The 5745-nt window shown below is 35.6% G+C and overlaps 1 pseudogene; it reads left to right on the top strand.

Moving 5' to 3' along the window:
* Nucleotides 1–1397: 1397 nt before the first annotated feature.
* Nucleotides 1398–2744, top strand: LOC143397328 (E3 ubiquitin-protein ligase SIAH1-like; annotated as a pseudogene).
* Nucleotides 2745–5745: the final 3001 nt, after the last annotated feature.

Here is a 5745-nt window from a genome sequence, read left to right as displayed (position 1 = left end):
ATTTATGTTATTATATTCACTAACTTAAAAGAAACACGAAAATGCCTTGAGGGACATCAACAACCAAACCTCACTCACAAGAAATAGGTATGTAACATAGTCCAATATTTATTTATAAAAGAGGTTGAATTTGTAGTTTCAAACATTTTTACAAATGACACTCTAGGCCCAGATGAATTACTCGTGAATTCTAACAGACACTTAAGGAACACATAATATCTATTCTACTTATAAACTTATATAAATTCAAAGGCCAAGAATATCTTCCTACTCTAAAAGGCCTCATTTATTTAAAAAAAAAAAAACAAAGACTTTCAAATTTCAAAAAGAATACTATAAATGAATAACCTCAATGAATATAAATGTTAAATCAAAGATTTAATAAAGTTGTATTGTGCAAATATGAAAACAATAATATATGGGACCATGTGTCATTTATCTCAGGAATACAATTTTGGCTAAAAATCAATTATAAAAAATATGTCACTCTGGTAAGAAATAGCAACAATGGAGGAGACTATGCATGCAGAAAATCTATGAACTTCTTGTCAATGTTTATGGAAGCCTAAAACTTTTCTAAAAACTAGTGTTGGAAAAAAGTGATGATACATCAGACAAAGTGTCATCCCAAGCATGAAAAGTTGGTTTAACATTCAAAAATTTGTCTATGTAATTCATCATATTAACTAACTTAAAAATAAAAATCATAAATCATTTTAATGGACAATATCTATCTCATAAAACTAATAAAAATGTCCATGGGTCTGGGAATAGAAGGGAAGTTCTCCAACCAATAAGGAGCATGTAAGAAAAATCTACAGCTAACAACCTGATTGGGGTGTAGAAATAAATGCTTTTGTCTCAAGATCAGGATGCTTGTATTGAATACTTCATTCCACAATGTCCTGGAGATTCTAGCCAGTATAATCATCAGGAAATAGAACTATAGAGGATTCAGACAAAAACAGGAAAAAACAAGACAGTAATTATTCATAGATGACATGATGATCTATGTTGAAAACTCAGCAAGGGCAAGGAGAAAGTAAAACCCTAAGTTCCCTTCTTACTCTTATCTTAGTCTTTGATTAATGGTTCCTTACAAAATTGCAATATATATTAAAACCACTTTATAAATTTTTATCATAAGGAAAATATAGCATTTCTTCTTTTTCCGTGTTCTAAGAACCCCCAGTGGGAAGTAATTTTGACATTTCTAGAGGAGAGCAGCCAAAAAAAAAGCTAAGAACACCAAACCCAAGTATTCCGGAGGAGAAATTGCTTCTGGGTGACTGACTTAAAGCTCTGACGCTGAGAAACTAGACTGGTTATTCGGTATTTGAGGGAACACTCTGTCCCAGGCACCCCTGTGCTTTGAGGAATCCACTAGCTTATAAAAAATGAGCCATCAGACTGCTACAGCATTACCTACTTGTAACTCAAAGTATCCACCATTCCAGAGAGTGCCTGACATGACTGGAACAACTGCATCCAACAATCACTGGGCAAATTATTTTGAGTGTCCTGTCTGCTTTGATTATGTTACTACCCACTCTTCAATGTCAGAGTGGCCATCTTGTTTGTAGAAAGTGTCACCCAAAGCTCAGATGGTGTCCAGCTCACTGGGATTCATTTGCAACTTGGCTATGGAGAAAGAGGTTGGTTCGGTACTTTTCCCTTGCAAATATGCCTATTCTGGATATGAAATAACTCTTCCACGTACAATAAAAGCAGACCCCAAAGAGTTTGGTGAGCTCAGGGTTTATTCTTATCCATGTCCTAGTGCTTCCTATAAATGACAAGGCTCTTGGATGCTTTAATGCCCCATCTGATTCATCAGCACAAGTCCATTACGACCCTACAGGGAGAGGACATAGTTTTCCTTACTTTAGATAGTAATCTTCCTGGTGTTATTGACAGGGTGATGATGCGGTCCTGTTTTGGCTTCACTTTATATTTGTCTTGGAGGAACAGGAAAAATATGACGGTCAACAGAAGTTCTTCCCAACTGTACAGCTGATAGAAACATGAAAGCAAGCCAAAACTTTTGCTTATCAACTTGAGCTAAATGGTCATAGGCAATGACTGACTTGGGAAATGATTTCTTGATCTATTCATGAGGGAATTGCAACAGCCATTATGAATGGTGACTGTGCTGTCAGGAGGAAGAGAGAAGGCTGAAGGATAGAGAGATGGGCCCCTGGATAACTTTCTGGGCAGTAGAGCACAAACAGCAGCTGCAGATACCTGCGGGGACATGATTGGAACAAAGGCTATTTTTAAATCAGGACCTATGTGACTGGGGTCCATGTTTCTCCAAGGAAGGAAAAATGCCTGATATTTTGACTGGACTAAAGGCTGAATGAATACCTAGTGGACACTAAATGCCTTACCCAGGATTGGGCAGGGCACTGGCTTAATTAAACCTATAGATCTATATAAACCCCTAGACAAGAGCCACTCTTGGTATACCTCTCTTGGCACCCCTCCCTTTTTGGGAGTTCTACTTTCTTATTACTTTAATAAATTCTGTTGCTTTGCTCTCACTCTTGTGTCTTTATTCTTCCAATTGATGAGACAAAGAACTCAACCCCACTCTGTCCACTCTCCATGCTACAACTGCCTAGTCTTTGACACCGGCATTGCATGGCTTTTTTTTTTTTTCAGAAAATGGAAATTCAGGCATCAGTGTAACTATTTCCATGTGTTCAAATAGCAATCAAACATTTTTCCAGCCAGTGTTTTGAACTGTTGCATTCAATTTCACAGGAGAGTAAGGCACCCATCTGCCTGCCAACCTGAAACTCCTGTCTGTGGAAGCTGGACACATGAAGTAAATAAAAAGAAAGGCTGTTAAATACAGGAAACATTTGCATGCAGTAACACAAATATATTTTAAAATAAGTCAACAGTAAACTAGTGAAAAACATATATATATATATATATATATATATATATATATATATATATATATGTATGTATGTATACACATCCAAGATATGGGCATCTTTTGATTAAAAGAGCAAGCATTATAAAATAATTCTAATTTTTGTGTTGTTGTAGAATGACTTATTGTTGAAAATATTGGTTGTGTGTGTGTGTGTGTGTGTGTGTGTGTGTGTGTGCTTTTCCTTTAACTGATAAGCCATCTGAATGGTCTTGGACCACTGCTTTTCTCCCTTTTTAGACAATACATAGTGCCACTAGTTTTGTATGTGCGTGTATGTGTGTATTTGATAATTTTGATTAATTCTAGTGTTTCATTGAAAAAAATCTGACTTATTTTTCTGTAATTTCGGGTTTGTCCTCACTTTTTAAATACCTTTTTAAAGTTAATGTCTTTTTGATATACGTAATTGCTTGTGGCAAATTTATGTGTTCAATACATATTTTCTTTTTCCTTATTAATTAGTTCATTAGAAATACTTAAAAAAAAAAGAAAAAAAAGAAATACTTTAAATTCAGCTATTTTGTGACTATATGAGTCCCAGAAAGGAAGGGTTATATCAGAAAAAAATATCCCATTTGATTCAAATGTGTGAATTGTCAAGATCATTGTATGGTCATGTGTAGCTAATAAAAAAATTTAAAAAATAATTAAATTAAATTTAAAAAGCTATTTAGGGCAACTATAATGAGATCTCTCTCTCTCCTCTCTCACTCTCATTCTTTATTTTCCAATTGAATCATACTTTCAGGGTGACTCTGAGAAGTTAGAGAATATATTCTGATTAATGTAAATACTGATCAGGCTCTTTTTTTCTCAAATATCTTGGACAAGTCATATGTTTAATTTGTTCTTTTGTTTATTTATTTTGCAGAATAAAGCATCTTCATGGACAAAATTTATAATTAAGAGCAAATCATTTATTTAAAAAAGGTATTGCCAGAGGTGGTGGTGCATGCCTGATCCCAGCACCTCAGGAGGATGAGGCAGGAGGATTGCAGGTTCAGTTAGCCTCAGCAACTTAGTGAGACTGTAAGCAACTTAATGAGACCCTGTCTGAAAAAAAAAAAAAGGTTGGGATGTGACATATGGTTAAATTCTCTGACAGTGGTTAAATTCTCCTGGATTCAATCCCTGGTACAAAAATAAGAAAAAAGTAATTTTGCAAAAAAATATGGTTTTAGTCTTTTGTAATTCTCATTAAAAGACTATATGCCCCCCCCCAAAAAAAAAACCATGGATTGTCAATGCCTAACTATGAATAATACTGAACACTATATATGCTTTTTCATTTACATACCTATGATAAAGTTTGAGTCATAAATTAGGTACAGAGATTAATAACAATAAGTAACAACCAAAAAATTTATAACAGTAAGCAGTAATAAAATTTATGTGAATTTCTCCCTCTCTCTTGAAAACGTTAAGACAAATCAGATATTTTTAGACTGCTGTTGACTGAGAATGACAACAACTGCAGAACACTCAAACTTTATTCTATTTCCCCAGAGCTGCTACCTTGAGATCCCTATGAAGATGTGGCTGGTTTTTCTCTGAGTTCTGCCAATGACATGGACAACAGGGGTAAGTGGCATCTAACTCCCCTTCATCTGTGTTGTCTCCAAGATTAGAACATACAGATATCTTCTTGGACTCTGGGTACTGTGCCTGCTGGAAAGGTTGACTCTGCCTGGTCCATTAATGGTTTTGCCAGCACAAAATCACTTTAGTTAATCTTCCCATGGACTAAACTTCTACATGTCTCCCAGCAGACCAATTTGCCTTAGCTGATAGAAAGGTAGGAGGGTTGGATGTAAAAGCAAGGACTGAAGGCAAGGTATTCTGATCCTCCTCAAGGGCACTTTAATCTGTGACCTTGGACAAGCTCATTAATTTAGCCTAATGAACTGTATCTGTTCAGTTAAAAAATCTGAACTCATAATCTGCTTAGAATATGATCTCTCATGTTTCTGGACCCTAATTATTTACTGTTACTTAAAAATAACTCATAGGAATCAAATTATGTTATATGCATGCATAAATATGCCACAGTAAAACCCAGTGTTCTGTATAATGAATATACACCAATAAAAAATTTTAAACTGATAGGAGGCTAAATTGGAATACATTGAATCATTATGTAAAACTTCACACAGTGAATGAAAAGTTGCCTACTGGCCATTGTTGGGTGACTGATGTCTGCCATAGAAATGGAATACAAAAATCAGAACTCACAGGCTTCTTAGAATCTGATCTCTCATGCTTCTGGGTTCTAATTATTTTCAACTGGAAAAGGCTCTTATGTTTTAAAGACAGCAAGTGTTCCTGAATTGACAGAAGATACCATAGATTGATAGGAACAAAGCACAGTGGCTGAAGAGATCATATAATCAAAAAAAAAACCAAAAAAAACCCATGAAAGACCAATTGTTCTTAGTTCCTGGAGTCAGAGTACCATGAAAGCAGGGGACCCTTGTTTGCTTTTTCCTTTCCCATGGGCTCTGTTCAGAATGCTTTCTCACCAGTATTCCCAGGTGAAAGCTGGAGTGAGATTGTGTGAGAGGTAGCTATTCTGAAATAAATCATTTGTGGGTGAGCTCAGAACTGAGCAAGCACTAGAACTCTGGGCCAATGAGAGATCCCTTTTCTGCAGTCTTTGACACACATAATGAAATAGAGCCAAAGCTACTGCTGCCAGTTTCACAAAGTACTCACTTTGACAAGAAAATCTGATGACTGCCAGCCTTCATGCCGGGGAGTCAAACATTTTGCACCAGTATTTATCGCATTTACTTTTTTTT

Source organism: Callospermophilus lateralis, chromosome 1 (assembly GCF_048772815.1).
Source record: "Callospermophilus lateralis isolate mCalLat2 chromosome 1, mCalLat2.hap1, whole genome shotgun sequence".
NCBI lineage: Eukaryota > Metazoa > Chordata > Mammalia > Rodentia > Sciuridae > Callospermophilus > Callospermophilus lateralis.
The sequence above is the reverse complement of the archived record's forward strand: the minus strand, read 5'-3'. Positions and strand labels throughout refer to the sequence as shown.